The sequence below is a fragment of the Lepidochelys kempii genome, chromosome 1, assembly GCF_965140265.1.
Source record: "Lepidochelys kempii isolate rLepKem1 chromosome 1, rLepKem1.hap2, whole genome shotgun sequence".
In the NCBI taxonomy this organism is placed as follows: Eukaryota; Metazoa; Chordata; order Testudines; family Cheloniidae; genus Lepidochelys; species Lepidochelys kempii.
This window is the reverse complement of record NC_133256.1, coordinates 200,238,410-200,262,087: the sequence shown is the minus strand read 5'-3', so window position 1 is coordinate 200,262,087 and position 23,678 is coordinate 200,238,410. Positions and strand designations below refer to the sequence as shown.

At 43.0% G+C, this 23,678-nt stretch overlaps 1 protein-coding gene across 13 annotated transcripts in view; it reads left to right on the top strand.

Annotated features, from left to right (window-relative positions):
- Positions 1-23,678, top strand: part of ZBTB20 (zinc finger and BTB domain containing 20) — a 663,010-nt gene that overhangs the window by 224,217 nt on the left and 415,115 nt on the right. For all 13 annotated transcript variants that reach the window (XM_073308827.1, XM_073308823.1, XM_073308794.1 and 10 more), the window contains one exon: positions 9,227-9,302. The gene's annotated coding sequence lies outside the window, so the exon portion shown is untranslated. The remainder of the gene's footprint in view (positions 1-9,226; positions 9,303-23,678) is intronic.

Sequence of the window (23,678 nt, the reverse complement as noted above, 5' to 3'; positions counted from 1 at the left end):
AGAAAACAGGCTCCTGGAGGAGAGAGCTTCAGCTGGAAAAAGTGGGCTAAAAAACAGTGGCTCTTCCAAGAACCATATCTGGAAAAATGCAGATTTCATAGCAGTCACCAGGCATTAAAAAGATCATTGTAGAATAGAAGCAAATCTAGATTCTGTAATTGACCAGTTGCCAACAAAAATAGGTGAGAATTAAAGCCCATCCCACCAGTATGATGGAGAAAAGAGAAGGCGAGGGATTTCCAGGCCAGGGGGGAGTCAGAGTACAGCAACCACTAAACGGACCAGAGATGAAAGGTTACAACCCTGCTGACTAAATCAGTGAGTCTCTGACCCCATTCATCTAATGGCAGGAAGAGAAAAGCAGGGCACAACCAGAGGTACGTAGTCCCCAAAAATATAATTAATATGCCTCTGAATTTGATCCAGGAGGAGAATCCAGACATGCTAGCTGGTGCCACATTATTGAGGATACGTGGTTGTTGGCAATCAAAACCTATCCCCAAATAGAGAGCCTAGGAAGAAGCCACTGTCCTTTCTCAGGTGCCCTTGCACCATCTCTTCAGCCCCCTCCTAGTTCCTTAATATATATTGTTCAGATCCAAAAAGGTCCCCCAACATGTAAATCCCAGAGCTGCCCCTATGCAATTGTTGGGGGCAACAAAGCGGGACTGCTGCACTGCCAAGAGCCCAGTAAGATCAAATTGCTTTTAGCCCAGTTCATGTAAGCAGATGCCTGTTCATTGTGATACAGCAGGGCTAGAAGAAAGCAGGAGAGTGATCGATGTGAGATATATAAACCCCAGGATGATCAGAGCCTTAATCCCTGTAGACTAAGGAGAGGTTACTACAGGTTAATTAGAACAACTAAAGCCAATTAAGGCCCCACCCCAGACCTAATAAAAACCCGCAGATAGGGGGAGGGAAAGAGAGCTGACTGTAGTTTGGAGGTGTACTGGTGTTGACCAGAGGATTGGAGTATCGAGGGAATAGAGACCCTGCCCAAGCAGGGCAGTGGGACTCCCCCAGCACAAAGGATGGAGAGAAACCCTGCCCAGGGGGAAAGAGGGTAAGAAGCCTGTGAAGCCGAAGGAGCTGGGACCGGAGTAGGGGTGAACCTGGGTCCCTTCCCCGCTCCCCTTCTCTCCCCCTCCAAGGCACTTGCGAAGCCCAAGAATAGGGGCAGGGGTGGCACCCTGATCCACCATACCAAGGAAAAGCGTGGGACCCACCAAAATAACATTGGCCATTTGCCACATCATGCACTTGTAAACAAGCACAAAGTGCCTGCGTGTCACTGTGAGATATGATCAAAACTGAGATATCCTCAGGCTGACAGACGAATGGGGAAAGGATCTGGCACTCTTGGCACAGAAAAGCCAGTCAGATGGCTTTTGGGGAGGTGCAGAAACTGCTCCAAACTAAGAGCACCATGGATGGTGGTATAATAGGCCAAGGAAGGCTTAGTCTTCCCTGGTGCTGCTGCCCACCGCCATGGAACACCTGGGCTGCGGTGGCCCTGCCCCTTCTCCCAGGCCCCACCGCCAGCTACTGCTGCTGCTGCCTGCCTGCCATATCTCCTCCACTCCACCTCCCCTCCTGAAGTCCCCACTGCTCACACCATCCCTCCTCCTCAGTGTTGGGGGAGCGAGGAGTGACGTGGAGAGTTGGTGGCGTGGGCGGTAGAGGGAGGAGGCTCAGCTGGGCGTTGGGTCTGGCAGCTCAGCCGGGGCATCTGGCGCTTGTGGGACTGGCCCGGCTCTGGAGCCAGCCTGGCACTTGGGGGGCCGGTGGCTTGGCCAGGCTCTGGAGGCGGGGGCCAGCAATTTGCACGGGGATGGGCCTTCAGAGGCAGGGGGGGGCTGGCAGTTCAGCAACTCAGCCCAGTGCTGGGGCTGGCCTGGCAAAAGGGAGGGTGGTGGGTCAGGGGGCTGGCGGCTCAGCCCAGTGTGGCTGGGGCAGGCGGGCCGGGGCTCCTCTGGTTGTGGGGGGGCCCTCAGGGCTTCTCCTGTTGTGGGGGTTCAGGGTTCCAGTGGGGGGGGGGCGGAGCCTTGGGTGGAAGGAGCGGGGCCAGTGGGCTAGCCTCCCCAAAGCAGGGATTCACCCACCACCCATGAAGAGCACACAGTATCCCAGACAGATGATACCTCTGACAAATGCCTTTGCAAACTGGGAAGCAGTTGCTAATTAATCTTTAGGAAACTAAAAATGTTATGATACAGTAAAGAAATGTATGAAGAGAACACTGGCCCAGTCCTCAAAGCTTCTGACATTTTTAAAAGATAACTATGGTTAACTCTATCAAAGGCCTTCTCCTGGTTCATTGAAACAAGCCCCACATCCAGATTCCAAGTTTGCTAACAGTAAAAACATCAAATTAAACAACAAATTAAAAACAAATTATCCAAAAATACAGCAGTTAAGAATACAATATGCTTGATGAGGGTGTGTCAAAGAACCCAGACAATCCTCCAGACAATTGGGTAAGGTCCTGGATAAAATCTTTTAATCAGATAAGAGAAGGGAAATAGGTCCCCAGTTCTATCACAGAGGTCCCTTTTTTGTGCAGCAGGGTATCACTGCTCTGAGGCAACTGAGGGGCAGCTCTTTCTCCTGGGTACATTGCAGCACCACTAGAAAAAAGTCAGAACAGAGAAGATGCTAGAAATGCTTGTAAAATTCAGATGGCAGCCCATCAGTACCTGAGGCATTGCTTGTAGAGAGCTGGTGGACTGCAACAGAGACCTCCTGCAGCGACAGAGAGGCATCCAGACACCGCTGTTCCTCACCAGTCAAATAGGGCAACTCTTGCTCGAGCTCCTCCATTGCCAGCACACCACAGGCTTCAGGTGAGTACAGAGTCTTTTAAAAAATAACAGCTGCTTTCTGGATCTCAATAGGATCAGCTGTGAGATGAGTTTCCGGCAGCCGCAGGCAAAAAATCTGCCAACGGTCTGCAGACTTTTTCCTCCAACTCGAAAAACAATCGTGTGGGAGTGTCAGTTTCATGCAGCTGAGTAAAATGAGCCCAAATCAGGACTCCTTGCACATTCATTTCCAAGAAGCACCTCAGAGGCTGGTACTTCTCAGTTATGGTTTGGTGAATCTGCTTCGGGTTTCCCGTATCAAGGTTGCCATGAAGGCCCAAGATTTCTCGTTCCAGGGCATTCATAGCCTGATGCAAGGACTATGTGGGAGCCTGGGTATACTGATGGCAGAACAATTGGTTCTGGATCTTTCTGACATCCCACCGCTGTCTCAAGGACTCATATAGGGGCTTATGCTGCCACCAACACTCCTAGAATTCAGCAAACATCTGGGTGAAATTCAAGTGCTGTAATAATTCAGTATTAAAGCACCAGTAGGAAGCACAGGCAGGAAAAGGAAGAAGCACACTGCCAGAGACATAATGATGATCTGATAAGTGAGTGGGAGGCATGGACAACCGAACATACATTCACACTGGCTGTCATGGTACACAAGTGATCCAATCTAGTCCCTGAGACCTGGTAGCGAGTAGCCTTCAGTCAAGAGTACGGTCTAACAGTGGGTGAGAGAACCTCCAAACATCTACTAGCCCAAAGGTCTGCAGACCTGGCATTGGCAAGTGTCTTCAGAAAGGGGTGTCCAGACACTGCTGTTCCTCACCATTCAGATGGGGTAACTCTTGGTGCAGCTCCTCCATTGCCAGCACATCACAGAGTATTGTAAAAAGAACCTGCTGTGTTATGGATCTCAGCAGCATCAGCCATCAGGTGACCATCCGACAGTTGTAGGGAAAAAATCTGCTGATGGTCCATAGACTTTTTTTCCAACCCGAAAAAGAACATTGTGGGAGTGCCAATAGCATGCAGCAGAGTATAATGGAGCTGAATCAGAGCTCCCTGCCCATCTCTTCCACCAAACATCTTAGGAGCTGGTACTTCTCAGTTAAGGTTTGGTGATTCTGCACTGGGTTTCCCAAATCAAGGTTGCCATGAGGGTCCAAGATGTCTCATTCCAGGATACTCCTGGCCAAATACAAGGACTGCGTGGCAGCCTGGATACACTTATGGCAGAACAGTTGGATCTGGATCTTTCAGACATCTCTCCACTGTCTAATACACTGTCCCACCACTGTTTCATATAGAGGCTTATGCTGTCGCCAATGTTCCCAAAACACAGCAAACATCTCAGCAAAGTTCAAGTCCTGTAATAATTTGGTATTAAAGCACCAGTGGGCACCACAGGAAGGAAGAAGGAGAGACACATTGACAGAAGCATAATGATGATCAGAGACAGGGAAGACCACACTGGCCTTCCTGGTATAAAAGTGATCCAGTCTAGCCCTGGAGACCTGCTTGGGAGCAGCCTTCAGCCAAGAGTGCTACCTAATACTGGGGTGAGAGTACCTCCAAACATCTGCTAGCCCAAAGTTCTGCAGGAGACAACACAGTTCCCTGGCTGACTGAGGGTGTAGTTCTTCCTGGTTCTTGTCTAAAACATAATCTACAGTGCAACTGAAATCCATTCCCAGGACAGTATTACTATCAGGGTCACAGCCAAGCATGGCATGGACAAGAGTCTACAGAAAGGAGACACGATCTCGCCCCAGAATAGGAGCATACACAGTAAAAAGATTAAAAAGAGTAGTGTCAATATGTGTCTTCACCTGGAGGAGCTGGCCCTGCACAGTCTCCTTCACAGAGAAGATCTGTGTCCCTGCATCCCGGGGAAAGAAAACAGCTCCCGCAGCTGTGACATTGAATCTATGGCTCAAGAAAGCTTCCCCTTCCCGTTCCTTTAACCAGATCCCCTGATTATCAAAGTCTGAGTGTGTCTCTCCTGGCAGCCATTAATATTGAGAGCCAAAGGTGAGCAGCACCACAGAGACTAGAAAGAGAGCCAAGCAGCAGAGGGAGACAATAGAAAGTGGAAATACTGTGAACAAAACAAGTCACGGTGATGGCGGTGTATCTTGAACAATCCCCACCTTGATCAACAACTTTTTGAAACAGAAATGTTTCCGACAACCAACTGAGTTATCTCTCAAGACAAGGGCAGCTGAAGGAATAAAGTGCTGTAAATCAACTCCCCACTTCCTTTTTAGAGCTATCCAAAAACGTCATTAATCTCCTTCACACCATACCCCCCCCTTCCTATCTAGCTGACTGGCTGGGACATCAGGAACCAGTGAGGAGTTAGAGAGATTATCATCATCCTCTTCATCTCCCTAAGACTCCACCGGGTCAGAAGAACATTGAGCCACTATTGTCACATTCTCATAATTCACAAGGGAGAAAGATTCAGTGCGGGCAGCCAGCATATCTATATTCTCAAGAGGGGTAGGCAGTGGGCTGGGACTCAGCATCATCCCTGCAGCATACAGGATTGGGGCTTGAGGACTCACCATGCCAGAAGAGGACAGTTTCCCACTGGAAACACCAGGCATGGAGCTGTCACCCAACACAACACTAGTCTCCTTCGCAGGGCACACAGCTCCATCCTCAGCCACTGCCAGCAGCTCAGAGGCCGCCGAAGTCTTAGTCCTTTTAGAAACAGTGGTGCATAAATCCATCTCATCGGTCTGTTCTTCACCCCCATCTCTAGAACCTCTCTCTGCTTCCTCTGTAGGGAGGTGCACCGCAAACTCCAGGACTCGCTTTTGTCCAGGTACAAGTGATGGGGTCACGATAGAGGGCACCTGTGGTGGGGAGGCTTTTCTCTAGAGGATAGCAGACACATATGGCAATGGTGGAGGGAGACAGAATCTGGCAGTGCAGATGCCCCTTGATGTCCCAACCTCCCCCACTATCCTGGGATCCCACATTCTTACCAGGGTCCCCCAAGCCAGCAGTGCATGGGCAAGATCAGGGTCACCACATAGGAAACATTTCACATTTTCAAAGGTAACGAATACTGTAAAATCTGTGCCATCTATGTGATGCTTTAAAACGTAATTCAAGGGCTGTTCAGGGGTATTTAGAACCAAATGAATCTGGTACTGTAACGACATAACATGCCCCACATTTGGGTTCTTGCACACTAATGGAATCATCCTAAGAGCAGGAAATACCTTCACATCAAGAGAGATCAGACACTGGTGTCTCACTGTGAAGGAAGGGGGGACACTGGTACTTTAGTAGCAGGAGTAAACCAGGGAAAAATTTGAATAAAAGCCTCCTTGACTCAGAGTCTCTCCTTTACTAAACGATCTACTCTTGGGCCAGGAAAATTAGTGTAGATTTGCTCATTCGAGAGGCAGATTTTATATTAGCACAGGCAATAATCTTAACTACACTCAGCAACACATCCTGCACAGTGTAGGAGACAGGAAGTATACACTGAATCCCATGCTTGTGGATTAATCTGCTAAACCCCTCTGAGGCTGAGAACCACACCAACTCCTGCAAGGAAAAGGAAATGGGGGACCAATAACACCCCTAAGGTAAAGAAACAGCAAGTAACAAACCAAACCATACACAGCCTAACAGAAATCTGGCTAGTGCATAGAGCACATAACAAACTCAGCCTCACTCTCAGAAGCTTCCACAATCCCAAGAGAGAGAGAGAGAATCCATCTCTCTTTCCTGTTTTGTAATAATGAGGACTGGAGAGATTCATGAGAACATAAGAATGCCCATCCTAGGTCAGACCCGTGGTCCATCTAGCCCAGAATCCTTTCTTCTGATAGTGACCAGTGCCAGATGCTTCAGAGGGAATGAATAGAATAGAGTAATTTTCAAGTCATCCATCCCCCATCTTCCAGTCCCAGCTTCTGGCAGTTGGAGGTTTAGGGACACCCAGAGGATGGGATTGCATCCCTGACCATCTTGACTAATAGCCACTGATAGATGACATTATCTAATTTTTTTTTTACCCCAGTTTTACTTCTGGCCTTCACATTATCTGGCAACGAGCTCCACAGGTTGACTGTACATTGGGTAAAGAAGTACTTCCTTATGTTTGTTTTAAACCTGCTGCCTATTAATTTCATTGGGTGACCCCTGGCTCTTGTGTTATGTGAAGGGATAAATAACACTTCCCTTTTCCCTTTCTGTACACCATTCATGACTTTATTATAGTCCTCTGTTGTATCCCCCTTTAGTCATCTCTTTTCCAGACGTTCTGCAAACTTTGCCATTACGTCAGCTATGCTTCAGTCATCAGGTACAGAAGCTGTTTTAAGCGAGAGGTTACATACCACAATTAGTACTTCTGCAATTTCATATTTGAGTTCCTTCAGAACTCTTGGGTGAATACCATCTGGTCCTGGTGACTTCTTATTGTCACCTAACAATATTCTCCCTCTCATCCTCTGCAGTAAAGACTGATGGAAAGAATTCATTTAGCTTCTCTGCAATAGCCTTGTCTTCCTTGAGTGCTCCTTTAGCACCTTGATTGGCTAGTGCCTCACTGATTGTTTGGCAGGTTCCTGCTTCTGATGTACTTAAAACAATTTTGCTGTTATTTTTTGAGTCCTTTGCTACTTGCTTTTCAAATTCTTTTGTGGCATGCCTAATTATACTTGACCTTTCAGAGTTTATGCTCCTTTCTGTTTTCCTTAGTAGGATTTGACTTCCAATTTTCAAATTATGTCTTTTTGCCTCTATCTGCTTCTTTTACTTTGTTGTTTATCCATGGTGGCATTTTTTTGGTCCTCTGACAGTTTTTTTTATTTGTTATATACATTTAGTTGGAGCCTCTATTATGGTGTTTCTAAATGGTTTCCATGCACCTTGCAGGTATTTCACTCATGTGACTGTTCCCTTTAATTTCCATTTAACTAGCTTACCTTCAACTACACAGAAGAGGGGATCTATCTTCCCCCCTACAAGGATATTAAATTAAATTACATTATGGTTGCTATTACTTAGCCATTCAGCTATATTGCCTTCTTGGACCAGATCCTGTGCTCAACTTAGGACTAAATCAAGAATTGCCTCTCCCCTTGTGGGTTCAAGGACTAGCTGCTCTAAAAGCAGTGTTAATGGTGTCTAGAAATCCATATTTTCTATTAAAGACAGGCCTGAACTAAAACTCCACATTTGAATAACCCCAAAACTCTGGGGTGTTCAAAATATGAATCTGGATTCAGATCCAAAGTTTGTAGCCTGGGACTTTCTCTGTATTTTGTTAATAAAGGGGACGGCTTTGACTGTGAATTTGTACATTCTAAAAGTTTCACTGCCATATTTTCAAAATAAAATATTTTAACCAAGATATGTACTTGTTTGTTTTTATTTCCTCTTATTAAAACATTACCTATATAAAAATGAATTTTTGTTACTATGAGTCCCAAACCCTGGCAGCTTAATGTCAAATTGTTGTAATGTATTAATTTTCTCATTTGGATATCTGGGTTTTCCCTTTTTTCCTGTTTTCAGAGGTTTTACATTTGGATAGAATTAAAACCATTGATTTTTAAATGCTCCTATAACATTTATACTCAGACTAATGGTGTAACCCTTGGAGTTTTTAATGTCATTCCAACTGTTATTTGAAAAATAAAAATTGTTTTTGATTTTTCATCTGTTCAAGTGGTATGAATGTTTATAGCTATCAGTTCGTAGTCTACTGTTTTTCACAGTAAAAGGGCATTGATTTTACAAGATAAAAAAACTTCACAACCAAATCAGCTATTTTGTATCCTTTAGCAAAAGGATATAGAAGCCCTGTACTTTTTACACCTTGCACAACGCATTTCTTCTTTCTAAATTTGCCTGTCTTTCTTTTCCCCTCTGTGCAATTGTCTGACAGTACTACATGTTGTCAAACGGATTTTAAAAATATATTTGGCTAACATTATTTAAAATCATATTTTCTCTTTCAGTTTGTACATTCTGGTCCTAACAGTTTCCTTATTTGGCTGAGATTAACATTTTTTCCACACTCATCGGTATGTGATGTTGTCTTTCTGTCATTTTTAATTGTTATGCCTGGTTTTCCTTTTAGAAGGTAGATTGTTAAAATTAAGGGGCAGGAGGTTTCTTTCCATGTAATTCTGAGATCCTTTAATGCAGAGGCATATTTTGCTTTTGTGAATTGCTTCCCCCCCCCCCCCCCCGCCCTTTCTTCATTACAGACTACTCTGGGAAGAGCCTTTTTTAACCCAAAAAAAAAAAAAAAAAGGCCACGCTTGACTGATAATGCATTGCTTTGGATGGTGAAACATTATGAAAGTTTAATTTTTAATTAAATCTGAAATACCAATTATAACTGAAAGAGATTTTAACCTGTTTCTTTTCAGACTGCCTGAAGTTACATTTTAGATGCTGAAATCACTGCACCTTAAAAACAAAAAGATTAAGCTGCACTGCATTCCTGTAAGTAAAAGCTTTTCCGGTACCTTTTGTCAGTATTTCTCTGAAACAGTGCACACAATAAAAGTGTTAGCACAGTAACTGGACATGGATAAAGGTCAGAGTGCCCTTGGATGGGATTTACAAGTTTAAATGACATTTATTTATTTTTTTAAAGGAAGTTGTGCTGGATCTTTGCCAGGTTTTATGTCAGACCCCAAATTGCCAATTCTTTCCACTGGCTGTTTCGAATTTTATTAGGAATGGTGTGTAGCTTTGTCCCAATTGACATACATTTCCTGTCATCCTGTCACCAAGGATTCCTGCACTTTGGTGCAGGGATAATGGAAAGTAGCAGAAGATTCCTGATAGCATCAGAAATATAATTCATTCTCCTTTGTGATGTCATAGGACATTTTTGTCCTTTGTTATAAGAAAAATCAAAAGAAAGAGAAAGTTTCTGGTGACATCACAACAGGAGTCATCTGCCTGAGGACATTGGATGTGATCAGAAATGCATAATTCTTCTGTGTGTGTGTGTGTATGTGTGTTTCCTCTTGTGCTAGGAAACAGTCAAAATAGCATATCTTATGTTTTCGAACGAGAGATGAGGCTGTCTCTAAGAGCCCCATTAGTCCATAAATGCATGTCAGAGTCTACATCCATTCTGGTCTATTCTTATTTAGAAGCTGCTTTGTCAATGTACTCGAGAGAACAATTAATACTTGGGATTTCAGTGCATGAATAACAGGCAAGTGAATGACCAGACAGTGTAAAAGATTCAGATGCTCCGAGTTTAAAAATAATAAAGAAACAAAACAAAATCTTAAAGATGATAGGGGAAAAGGGATTTTAGTTGGGCAATAAAAGGTTGTGAAATACTACAAAGCAAAGTCAATCTGTTTTCTCATTTAAGATCAAAATGTAAGTTTGGTAATGAAATCCAGAAGTTTATGAATTCTTCCCAAGTGATATCTTTGTTTTATAGCACAAAGTGTTTCAGTGTTTTAACTGTTACATAAGGGGGTTTTTACCCCCTTTCAACACTAATGAATTTACTTTGGAGACTAGCTGAAGGGTACAGCATACTGCGGGTACATAATACCCCTTCCAGGAATGGAATGCCAGGCATGAGTCAGTGAGGCAGATTGTGCCATTCTGGCACTAATCCATTGCGTTTTTACATTACTGGCAGGGGCATGCCATTGTGTTGTTAAATACTGTGCATTAACTGCAGACTGTGGCCAGTGAGTTGGGTTTAAAATGTTCTGCTCATAGTTCTTAACTTCCTACCACAAGCAGTATCCCTGGCCACCATGGTCATCACTGTAACTCTGAGCCTATGACCTAGGTTTAAGGTACTAGTAGATTTAGTGGTACCAATGATATAACATTTTGTGGGGGGCGGAGAGGATGGGTTGGGGGGAAAGACTTTGAAATGTATGAACACTGAATCTAAAAGCCCTTTTGTAATTCCCTGTATATTATAAAATAATAATCAGGAGAATTTTGCTTCGAATGCATTAGACATTTTCTTTCCAAATTTTAATAGATCTAAGAGTGAATTAAGGCCGGTTCTTTGGATCTTTGGGATACAGGTGGTCACAGGGTCCTTGATGGAGCAGTGTGGCGAAATACTATTTAGCAGTATATGGCTCTGATGATTGACTGCCAGCTGGGCTGGGCGATATCACTTGGTAAGCAGATCAGAGACTCAGTGGTTGAGGAAAACAACTTTAAATGTAAATGTGGAACAGACCTGCAAAAACAGAACATTAATATCTTCATTTTAATGATGGGGAAACTGAGGCACAAAGGTTAAATGACTTGCTCCAGGTCACAGAGCGAATCAGTCCTAGAGTTGGGAATGGGACACAGGATCCTGACTCAGCACAATTCCATCCTTCCTTGTGCTCTATCAAACCATCATAGCTGGACCTCTGCTTTATGGCATGCATTATCTTATCTCCAACTTACTTCCATCATTCATTTTTCAAAAGTATCTTGCCTGTAAACTCCTAAATGCTCCTAGGTTCTGTAGCCTCAGCATACAGCCCCACCTCTGAAATATACCAGGATCATTGTACTTTATGATTCTTACGCTGTGAGGAGCATGGTGGAAGGATTTTTATGGATGGGCATGCAAATCGTAATAATGAAATCTGGATATTGCTGTTACATTTGAGTGTCCATGTAGTCAGTAACACAAAACAGTTATAATGCATGGTGATTAGCCATAGAAGAAAAGATGCTTTGAAGTCTTGCGTTGTTTCTTACTGAGGTTCATTGTGAACAGTGCCTGCTAATTTCTGAGATCTGGGATGAGATTAATCCCAGAAAATGGCTTTCCTGTAAATAGAGAACTACCTATTTTTAAAAAAAAATAAATTTGGAGTCTGGAGAGATCATTCCCAGGCTGTGATGTCCCTACATCATCTGATTGTTCAGAATGTAAGCCATCTCCTCAGCTGGTGCAAATCATATATGCTGTTGACTTCCATGGAGTTTATGCCCATTTATGCAGCTGAGGATCTGCCTGATAGTCACCTGAAAAAGGGGCTTTCTAAAGGTAGTGTGACATGCTATTCAGAGGAGGTGACTGTGTGATTGAGCCTGCAATGTGCTGAGCACTCTGGGTCCAATCCAGCAATGTATTTAAGTGTATACTTATCGTTGTACATTTATTCACTGAAGTCAGAGGGATTACTCCCATACTTAATGTTAAGCACATGCTTAACTACTTTAGTGTATCAGGGCTAGCACCTAGTAGGATCAAGCCCTTTATGCAGAATAATCTCTGCTCCAGGTGAGTATTTGCTTTCCTTTAACATGAACAATAATCAGAGTCAGATCTTTGCACAAGGGAAAGATACTATACATATAAGCTAAAATTGTCCAAAACATATATGGGTGTGGGATAAATTTTCAAAGCAGTGTCTAGGAATTTAACCATGTTTCCCTTATCTAAGACTTATAAGAATTGCATATAGTAGGTACATTTTTAATGTATGTGCTGCCTTGAAAAAATTCAGCTAATATGTAGCCTAGTGGTCTGAGTACAGGATTAATAGCTAAGAGATCCTGTATTCTTTTCCTGATTCAGACACGCATGGCATTGAGCAAGTCACTTAACCTCTCTGGACCTCACTTTTCATATCTATTTTAAAGTGTGGCTAATACTGACATACCTATGTGAACATTATTTAGTTAGTGTCTGTGAAGCTCTTGGAAGTGCTAAGTATTGTTATTATTAACAAACACCTTGTGTGCACAAAACACCTGGGGTGGAGATACAGTCACTCACTGGGATGATCTTTCATAACTCACTTGTGCGTTTGTTTTGTTCCATCACTCAAAGGTATCAAGGCCAATTGTAATTTGCAAAAGTACCATATCACTCTCCTCACTGAGTATTTTTATTGCAAACATTCTTTCTTTATTTGTCTGTCTCCATACTTTCCTCCATGCTGAATTAACCTTGCTTACCAAACTTTATCCCCTCCTCTGCACTATACAGTAGAAACATTTGCATAGCCTCCAAATTACAAAGAACAAATTCATTTTGTCTACTAATTATGTTTGCTGATGATGTATGAAACAGACAGAAGACTGTTTGAATTTTCATAAGTTCAATTGAGTTTGCAGGCATAAGGAAACGACCTGGCAGAACCCAAGCCAATGTGACATGGAATGCAGGCATCCCAGAGTGCATGCTGCATGTGTAGCGTCAAGATGTCAGGGCTAAGAAGGGCCTCTTCCATCAGAGGAGTGCTTTTAACAGAAGGAAATATTTTGAATCAACAAACAGTCCACCCTAACGTATCCTTCAGGTTCTCCTTTACAGTACATTGAACATCATAGCGCTTGGGGGACATGGGCATCTGCTCACCAATATTGTAACTTACTGTTTTAACCAGAGTTGCAAGTCTGAGACAAGTTTTGTTTTCCCCAGCAGTTCTCTAACTCCTATTCCTCTCATCAGCTCCAACAGTGCTCACAGAGTGATGGCAAGCTAAGCTCTTTTTGCCAGAAAATTTGTGATAGAAAGGGGTCTGCTGGAGAAGACGTTTGGATACAAAAATTGTTTGGGATTCTGTCTGCCCCAAATAGAACTCAATGTCTTGGGGCTGTCACTGAAGAATTGTATTAGCACTAACAAAAGGAATTAATTTTGCCTTCTCTTTCTCCCACAATGAGGCATCAATCCAGAAACTCCTGGGGATAAATTCTACCCTGATTTTTATTCCTGCAACCCCATCAAAGTTAATGCTGTGGTATAGATGTAAGTCAAGGCAAAATTTGCCTCCAGCATTGGATTGGCTGAGAAGGTAGAAGTGTTTTGCTGCAGCATCTGACCTGGGGTACAGTTTCAAAAGTGTATAAGTGACTTAAGAGTCCAGGTGCCATTGGATTTCAATTTAGTCTCCTAAGTATTTGGCACTTTGGAAAATGGGACTCAGGCTTACTCACTTACGCTCTTTTGAAAATTTTATCCTTGGTCAGTTATATTGTCAGCAAGGCCCCTTGAAGGTAAAGGACCGATACTCTGTGTGGTGCTGACAACTTCTTAACCCTGTTTTTGAGACAAAGATGGGGAGGGTGTTAGTGTAGATATTTTGGGTCCAGATTTGTCGATGATGATGATCCGCACAGTTTCACTGAATTTGGTGGAGTTACACTGATTTACGCCACTGGGATATCTGGTCCTTAAACTTCAGATGAAATGAGAAAATCCAAGTTACTTGTTTGTTCCTTAAAAAATCACCTTATTTTAGGTCTTTTGACATGGGACATGGTCACAGTTTAAAGGTGAAAATACAGCGGATGATCGAAAGAATAAATATGCAGCGGGGTTTATGGTAATCCTTTTCTACAGAAAGAAAATTTCTCAGGAGATTATGCAACTTCGGGTTGACTCTTTGTTGTCTTTGAATCTCCAGCTAAACATCCTCAAAAGAACAATAGTGAGACCATTTTGGGTACAATAGCCTTGGAACTCTGATAACGCAGTAGATATTTTTGTTTGCTCTCAGGTTGGCTTTAATCAGACCATCTGCAAGTCAACTGATAGCAGTTAGGACTGAACGTTATTTATGTCCATTTATGTTCACTTTTTGTTTTAGATATCTGGCGTTCCTTTCTAAGGCTGTACTTAAAATGCAGGCTGGAGCACTCACAGTTTAGAAAGTATATTGTAGCATGCAGCTTTTGTTTTAGCGGTGTGTTTGCTACATTAGGTAGAGAGAGGAAAATAGCTCTCTAGTGTACAGTTGCTCTATTAGGCGTAGGGATATTGGTCGTGATTCATTCATTTTAGAAGGTGCAGGGATTTCAGTGTCGATTTCCTGAGCAGTATTGCTTTAATAAGTTATAAAATACTGTAACATTTCAACACTTAGAGGCTACAGTGAAACGAGACAATCTTTCACTCCACTTATCAAAGCATTTGCTGGTCTCACTTCAAGAGAGATGAAAGACTAAAGAATATTGAGCAAGGAAAGTTAATCTATAGCCAGAGATGCCATTAGATAAGAATTTACAAAAAGAAAAGAGTTGACACAAACATGCTGGCTTTTGCCAGCCCTTGCTATAAATGTATTTCTTCTTCTCAACACATAGAGCCAAATTCTGCAGCTAGACTAGTGTAAATCAGGAGTGAATCCACTGAAAGCAGTATGATTATTCTGGATTTACATTGTTGCCAGCATTTGGCAGAATAGACTGGAGATAGTTAAATAAATCCCTGGAAATGTCAAAGCCTCAGATATGTGAGATGCATGAACCTTCTATGCAGGATCCTCCTCTGGTGTAGGTCTGACTCACCCCAGTACATGATCTGGTCTTCTGTGTCTGTATCTCTTCCATCACCACCACCCATCCTTAGATAACATCACCTCTGGGACAGATTTTTATCTCAGTTACACCAATGTAAATCCATCAATCTCAGTAATTTACACTGGTGCAGTGAGGATCAGAATGTTACCCTCTCCCTTTTCCTAAGAGTTCTCTGGGGAGTTCAACCATTGACACATTAGCAGTTCTGGTGCCAACACAAACTCTGCCTAGTCTTGTGAGCTCTGACAGGAAATGTTCTCATTGAACGTGTCTTTAAGAAGTGCTGTATTTTCTAATGACAGAAGAAGTCTGCTTCCAGAATACTTTGTGCTCATCCCAGAGCTCCCCATATCCTCCATTTAAATGGAGCAACTTCTTCCTCCCAACCTGTTGCTTCTGCAGCTCTGCCCATCACTGAGCCTGCTGGAGGTGCCAGTGGGGAAGCACAAATGGAAATGGAAAGCACTTGGCAGATGCTCTGTGCTGTTAAAGGCCTTTGGAACAGGGTCTGGCTTTGCAAGATGTTTTCAATATCAGTAATATTGATGGCATCCCTGAATCAGAAACTGCATCAACAAATCTTTTGAACCAATTGGTATCCATGGTTGGCTTTTTTTTTTTAAAGAGGCCTATAACATATTGTTAAGCATCTCATTCCAGTTCCACATACTGTTCTCATGGAAATTTTGAATAATGAAAGCCTTTTATAAGGTGGAAGTAGCTTATCTAATCTCTTTAAGACTGGCAAGAAGTAATCAGGAGTCCTGTGACTCTTAGCAGCAGCACATTTTCAGGGAATTAGGCATGTATTTCCCAGCAGCAATGATGGGAATTTTGTGCCAAATTACTGCAAACCCTTGCTGAAAATGAGCCCTCTTAGGTCATGATCCTGCAGCTCTGGCTCATTTGTGTAGGCTTCACTGGACTCATTAATGAGAATAAAGGCTGCAGGAGCAAGCCCTGAATGTAAGAAGTGCCAGTACCATTTTCATAATGTGTGGCAGGCAGCTTCCCTGTGGCTTTGGGAAAAATAGAAATGGAAGAAGATCAGTTTCCCATTTGGTCCATTTTCCTAGTAGCGCTAGCGTGCACTCCCTGTTTCATTATCTGCTTAGTAGAGCTTCTGGTGTTATTTACCAAGAATACAATCTTTTGTTTTCACTCTCATTCTTTCTCTAAAAAATGCTAATAGTCACCCCCCTGTGGAGCTTTTGAGAAATTTCTCCTCCCGCTACTGTTGTGCTGTGCCTTCCATGTGGGAGTCGAGGCTGGAGGATGTCTGTGGAATGGGCTTGTTTTCATTTGAACTGTCACTGCTCAGAGTCTGCCATCCCCAAACCCGTGCCAGAGGCAGACTAGGAAGTGAGCCTTGGATCCTTGGGTTCTGGGACCCAACTTCCTAGAGGATCTACGTGAAAAATTATACAGAATAACAGGGGGCAGCAGAGCACACAGTTGGTTGAAGACAAACAGCTGCCTGCTGGAGTGGGCTCTAGGAAGAGTAAAGGACTTGTGCATGGGAGGAAGAAAAAGAGTTCAACCTAGGTTTACAGGAGGGAAATGAGCTGGGAGAAGTGATTGTCTTCGAGGGAAAAGGAGGAAAGAAGCCTGAACTGTTTTTGGCAGAGAGCCAATGTCTGGGAGAATCTGGACCCTATTTGGAATTAGACCACTCCTGCCTAGAGAGTAGAGTAGTGCAAAGGTTCCCAAACTACTTCTTCTTCTTCTTCTTCTTCTTCAGATAATCTGGGAAACCATTCCCTTCATATATATAATGCTTACATAAGCATATATAAACCTGGGAAACTGATGAGGGATAATTGTCACAGCAGATCAGGAAGAATAATTATGGGAGAAGAAAGACCCACTGAAATACATTATTTTGCTAGTCCTCTTAGCTGTAAATAATCATGCCTTCACAGTTAAATCATGTAAACTGAGACTGTATAGAAATGACATCAAAACATGATTTTTTGGCAAAGAGGTTCTCTTTGTTTGGAAACCCTATATAATGACACTGGTATGGGAACATAGTTGGGGAATGAATCTGCTGCGTCCCTCCAGGTACAGTGAAGGAGAGACATCATCATCATCACATCAAAGGATGCTAATGTATCTATTCTTTCTGTATTCTATATAGTGCTGTACTAATTTCTGATTGATAATCTTTGATTAAATAATTCCAGTTGAACCTATTTGACAGTCTTGAGTTGTAATTAACTTAGACACGCAACGATATAGTTGATTCATAGATTCAAAGGCCAGAAGAAACCATTGTGATCATCTAGTCTGTATGTTATGAGTAGTCCTGAACCAAATCCTTGCTTCCAGCCACTCCCTGAACTTCAGGAGATTTCAGAGTCTGAACTGGGTCCAAATTTCATAATGGACTGTTATCTCTATAATGGGCCAAACCAAAACCACAGATATGAAAATTGGTGGGGAATGGGAAGGTTTGAAACCAAGATCCAGCTCTGCATTGTTTGGCTTACTCTCATCTCAAAGTCATGTTTAGAACCACTTCTCACTCTTTCAATATTTCCATTAACTAAATTATGCTGGTGTCTCTCAGTGGGAGCTAACGTTCTACAGATATTTCATTGGGCAGGATTTCTTGCTAGTAAGTAGATTAAGACACAGAAAACACATTCTTACCATTGCAGTCAGTAGCATCTGGGAGAATTTCAACGCTGTATGGTAAATTATACTTTTTGTTAGTATAACAGCAGCTAAAACACCTTTTAAATTCCCCTCTAGAATTTACATTTCAGCAACTCAGGAAATCTGAGATTGCCTAAGTATGCTATTGGTGAGACGTATTATTTATGGCCCTGTTTTGTCAGATTCTCATGGCCACAGCTCTCTATATGATTATTATATTTAATTATATTTTAGATACATTTTAATTTTGGAGCATATCTAGATGGACTTGGGGTATGGCAGTGACTCTGTTGCCTTCCCCTCTTCCTTCCACATGCACGAGCTAGCACCATGAGAGCAGTGTTGAGGGAGTTCGTGACAGCTGTAGCAACTGGTATAACTGAGCAGATTCTCCACGGTGTTGTCACTTCTTGAACAGAACTCCAATGCCACTGGATCTAGGGTACTGACTGTACTTTCTTTTGTGCTGTCAACCTCAAGGTAAAGGAGGAAATGCAGGCGTTTCCTGAGTTGACGTAGAGGAAAGGAATCTACAGGGTAAAGATAAATATTTGATGTCCTTTTATAGATTTCAAAGGGAACACTTCTTGGAACAATTACATTTGCCCTTTAACTATAAAAAGGTGATGTATAGATAACTCTATGTGTGTTTTTGCCCAGGAGAAGAGCTCCTAGGATGATCAGGGGAATGGAGGGGCTATCTTATGAGAGGAGACTGGAAGAGCTTTGCTCGTTTAGTCTTGCCAAAAGAAGGCTGAGAGGAGATATGCTTGATCTCTATAAATACATTAGGGCAGTAAATACCAGGAAAGATGAAGCGCTATTTAAGCTAAAGGACAATGCTGGCAGAAGAACAAATGGATATAAACTGGCTGTCAAGGTTCCTCCCCGACTCTGAACTCTAGGGTACAGATGTGGGGACCTGCATGAAAAACCTCCTAAGCTTATCTTTACCAGCTTAGGTCAAAACTTCCCCAAGGTACAAAATATTCCACCCGTTGTCCTTGGACTGGCCGCTACCACCACCAAACTAATACTGGTTACTGGGAAAGAGCTGTTTGGACACGTCCTTCCCCCCAAAATACTTCCCAAAACCTTGCACCCCACTTCCTGGACAAAGTTTGGTAAAAAGCCTCACCAATTTGCCTAGGTGACTACAGACCCAGACCCTTGGATCTTAAGAACAATGAACAATCCTCCCAACACTTGCACTCCCCCTTTCCTGGGAAATGTTGGATAAAAAGCCTCACCAATTTGCATAGGTGACCACCGACCCAAACCCTTGGATCTGAGAACAATGAAAAAGCATTCAGTTTTCTTACAAGAAGACTTTTAATAAAAATAGAAGTAAATAGCAATAAAGAAATCCCCCCTGTAAAATCAGGATGGTAGATATCTTACAGGGTAATTAGATTCAAAAACATAGAGAACCCCTCTAGGCAAAACTTTAAGTTACAAAAAAGATACACAGACAGAAATAGTTATTCTATTCAGCACAATTCTTTTCTCTGCCATTTAAAGAAATCATAATCTAACACATACCTAGCTAGATTACTTACTAAAAGTTCTAAGACTCCATTCCTGGTCTATCCCCGGTAAAGACCAGCATATAGACAGACACACAGACCCTTTGTTTCTCTCCCTCCTCCCAGCTTTTGAAAGTATCTTGTCTCCTCATTGGTCATTTTGGTCAGGTGCCAGCGAGGTTACCTTTAGCTTCTTAACCCTTTACAGGTGAGAGGAGCTTTCCCCTGGCCAGGAGGGATTTCAAAGGGGTTTACCCTTCCCTTTATATTTATGACACTGGCCATGAACAAATTCAGGCTGGACATTAGAAGGAGGTTTCTAACTATCAGAGGGGTGAGGTTCTGGAACAGCCTCCCTATAGGAGTTGTGGGGGAATAAAATATAATTAGTTTTAAGAGAGAGATGGAAAAATGTATGAGTGTGATTGTATAATGGGATTGCTTGTGATGGTAGGGGGCAGGCTTGAACAATCCTGGGGTTCACTCTTGGTTTATGTCATATGTTTCTAAAGTTCATGCTTCAGGGTTTCAGCTGGCCACTGGCAGGGATCAAGCTAGGATATTTTTTCCCATCATTTTCTGGGAGGTTTTTATCTTCTTCCTCTAAAGATCAGGGACAGCCATTGTTGAAGATGGGACTCTGCGTGGGGTGGCACCGAGCAGTCTTTCTTTCACCAATGCCCACGGTTGCTGACCTTGCCACACACATTCACCAAGTACATCGGGATCCTAGATGCCAGTTAGAAGAGGCTTTAGTCGTGGGAACCTGTGGAACACATCCATGCCCCAGACCTCCTGTGGACCTTCCACTGGGCCTGCCCTGAGAAACCTGGCCCAATGGCTCTTTAGAGATTGCTGTCAGGGGCCAGTCCAGCTAGGACCAGCTGCTGGCCTGCTCCCTGACTAACTTCACTGCTAGGCAACCAGTGAGCCCAGATGCACTCCCTTGGAACTGACAGAGTAGTTACAGCACATGACTGGCTGATGGTTTAGTAGCCCCTCTTATAAGTCTGGCACCAAGAGCAGATCAGCAGCTGGTCAACACGTATCATGCACATAGCTGCACTTGCCCTGCTCTTGTTTCCAGTTCCTGCTCCTGCCCTGATCCAGCATGCTTCCAGTTCCTGCTACTGCTCTATGTCCAGCCTGTTCTGTGTTCAGCCTTGATTCCAAACCTGCTCCAGCCCCAGCCCCAGCCCCTGTTCTCCTGGGCTTCTGGCTTCAATCCTCTGCTCCACCTGTGGCTTATGACTCTGGGTTATCCTCTGGCTCTGGCATTCAGCTTCTGTCCCTCCAGTACTGACCCTGAGCTCGTTCCTGAACTTTGCCCCCGTGGACCCTGAGTAGTATGCTGAACTCTTGTTTCAGTCACTAGGCCTGACTGCCCTTGTCCTGGTTGGTCACATCACCATATATGGGGTTCAGGAGGAATTTTCCCCCAGGTCAAACTTACAGTGGCCTTGAGGTGGAGGGGTTACCTTTCTCTGCAGCATGTGAGGGCAAGTCCCTTGCCAGAATTATCTGGGTATATCTCACTTTATCATTTTCCTGCCATTTCAGGGGTCTTGAGCAGTGGTGCACCTCAGTCCCTTCCTTTCTCTGCCTGTGAAATATAATAGTCTAGTCTCCTGTGAGCCATAATACTTTGGTCTCATTTTGGTTGTTGGGTTTAGTGTGCAGATGCTGGGTGGTGTCAGAGGCCTGGGATATACAGGTCAGAATAGATGATTTAGTGGTCCCTCCTGGCCCAAGCTCTGTGACTCTATCAACTAATTTTTGTTTTTTAGGGTGCATAAGACTATTTTTCTTATAAAGCATGGCCCCCTTCTTTGTCTTTCCACTTTATGAGTCTCCTGTGTTCCCTGGTCTGATTTAATCTTTCCAGCAAAACAATCCTCTCTTCTTGGGAAGTGACAAGGCACTAGTCAATTTTATCTGCATTTTAAACACACTGGTCCTGTACTAGCTCTGTGGCTCTGCTTTGACTCCCATTCAAATCAGTGGTAAAACTTTTCTCTTTCTATAGTTGATGCAGTCCAATCCCCAGATCAGCTCTGCTCTGGTACTTCCATGGAGGGCAGGTCTGCAAGCCCTCTTCATGCACTGAGGTTTTTGGATGTTGAGGGCTTGTGGATTGGGCCCATGGTCTGTATTTGGTTAAGTTTAGTGAAATAAACAGAGCACATTCTGGACAATTCAAACTCTCAATTTATTAGCCTAATGTCAACTCACCTGGTGTGTGTATTTAAAGCTAAATTCTACCACCAATTTGGCGGGACTAAATGGGAGATGGTGGAAATGTGTTAAGGATATATGGTTTTGTTATATTTGTGTGAGTAAAGCCCCCACTAACTACAGTAGGAATTTTACCTGCTTGTATATTTGAAGGTTTGGATCCTGCATTTCTTCCCACTCGTATAAAGCTGAGACCATTGTTTCTAATTCATTTCCAATATGGGGTATAAGCTTAAGCCACAAAGCATTCTCAGAAACCTGTTTGTAAGCAGCTCTAGGTTATAGTATGTCTTTGATTGGGTGGAAGGGAGCAGAAACAGAAAAAAGAAAACAAACAAAAATTCTAACCCAAACCTAACTTAATAAAAATTACAGGAATTGGTGTTGCATATAATTGCTTCCTCCATGGCTCTTGTGTTATGTTTGTTCAATTTACCAGTCCAAACAAGATTTTGCTCCTCTCTGCCCTGCAGATCTGTACTGGTATAGAGGAAAATAAATTGTTTTTCTTTATTTCTGCTTCATACATCATACCCACAAACCCAGTGATGTTGTCGAGGAAGGAGGGGGAGGAATTTTTGGGAAATAGGTATGTATGTATATACGTAGGCACAGTAACTGTTGAGTGTAGCTCTTGCTGCAGGACCAAAAATAAATAAAGACCTTTTAGTTTGGCTTATCTTAAATCTCTGTTAAAATGGAATCACCTTGGGTGATGAGCCAGCAAACTGTGTAAGTAGAAGTGCATGGCAAATCTATATACACAGTAGATCAGAGCAGACAGAGGGAGAAGGGGCCTATTAGGTCACCTGGAAGGACTGATGGGTTGCCCCAGGTTTAAACTCCTGGAGACAGAAAGAGTGGAGGATCTTCAGCTCTGGAATTTGCTCCTTGTTGTGGTCCTACAACAGCCAAAACTTATGCTCTTTACAAAACAATGAAAGATGCATCTCTGTCTCAATTTCTAACGTACCCAACATTCTTGTATCTAGGTGCCATGTATATACATAAAGGTCATATCTCATTCTCACTACCCCTCCTCTGGGACTAAAGTGGAAACATTTAGGTGGTCACCTGGCTTTTTGCTGACCTGATGTGGTCCAATAGCAAACTGAGTTTTTGCTGTGAGTGATGGGGAGCAGGAAATGGCACAGAGCTGTCTATGTTGTGGATAGTTATTACTGGACATAGGTATTTCATTGCAATAAACACTGTTAGGTATTGTCTCATTGGGTACTCTCGAGACTTGTAAATAAATCAACCCTGCAGAGCATAGAATATCAGGGTTGGAAGGGACCTCAGGAGGTCATCTAGTCTAACCCCCTGCTCAAAGCAGGACCCATCCCCAACTTTTGCCCCAGATCCCTAAATGGCCCCCTCAAGGATTGAACTCACAACCCTAAATTTAGCAGGCCAATGCTCAAACCACTGAGCTATCCCTCCCCCCTAAGTATGGTTGTTCCTTACAGTATACTTTCCATAGCTAAATCCAGTGTAATTTTAGCTGTTAAAGTGGGCTTCTACCACTTCCTGGGGAGACTAGGAAAATAATTACAACATTTTCAGTCAACTGTAAAATTCAGTACTTGGTGTGGGTTCAGATTCCAAACCACCCCCAAATCTAGAGAAGCTTGGATGAAGCTGCCTTTATTTTGGACACTCTGTTTTCATCTGAGACACTATTCAAATGGGACTGGCTCCACACCCCTAATTCTTCATTGCTTTATTGTCATTCTCATCATTAAGCAATTCATCTTGGGGAAGTCCTGACTGTTCACAATAAGTAGGATCATCTTCTGACTTGGCAAATAGAGTCTCAGCATGGTCTATGGAGCAGCTGTTACTCATTTTATCTACATGATGGTGACCTGATCCTGGATTATTTTTTGGGTGATAAAGGAGATTTCACGTTTGTAAGCAACATTTACAATAGCTTTGTAGTATGCAGGCTTGTTGTAGCCATGTTGGTCCCAAGATATTAGAGATAAGATTAGAGATAAGGTGGATAACGTAGTATCTTTTATTGGACCAACTTCTGTTGGTGAGAGAGACAGGCTTTTGAGCTTACGCAGACTCTTCTTCAGATCTTTGTAGTAGGAATTAAAATCAAAACCTGGATCTGTACCCCCATGCAGAGGTGGAT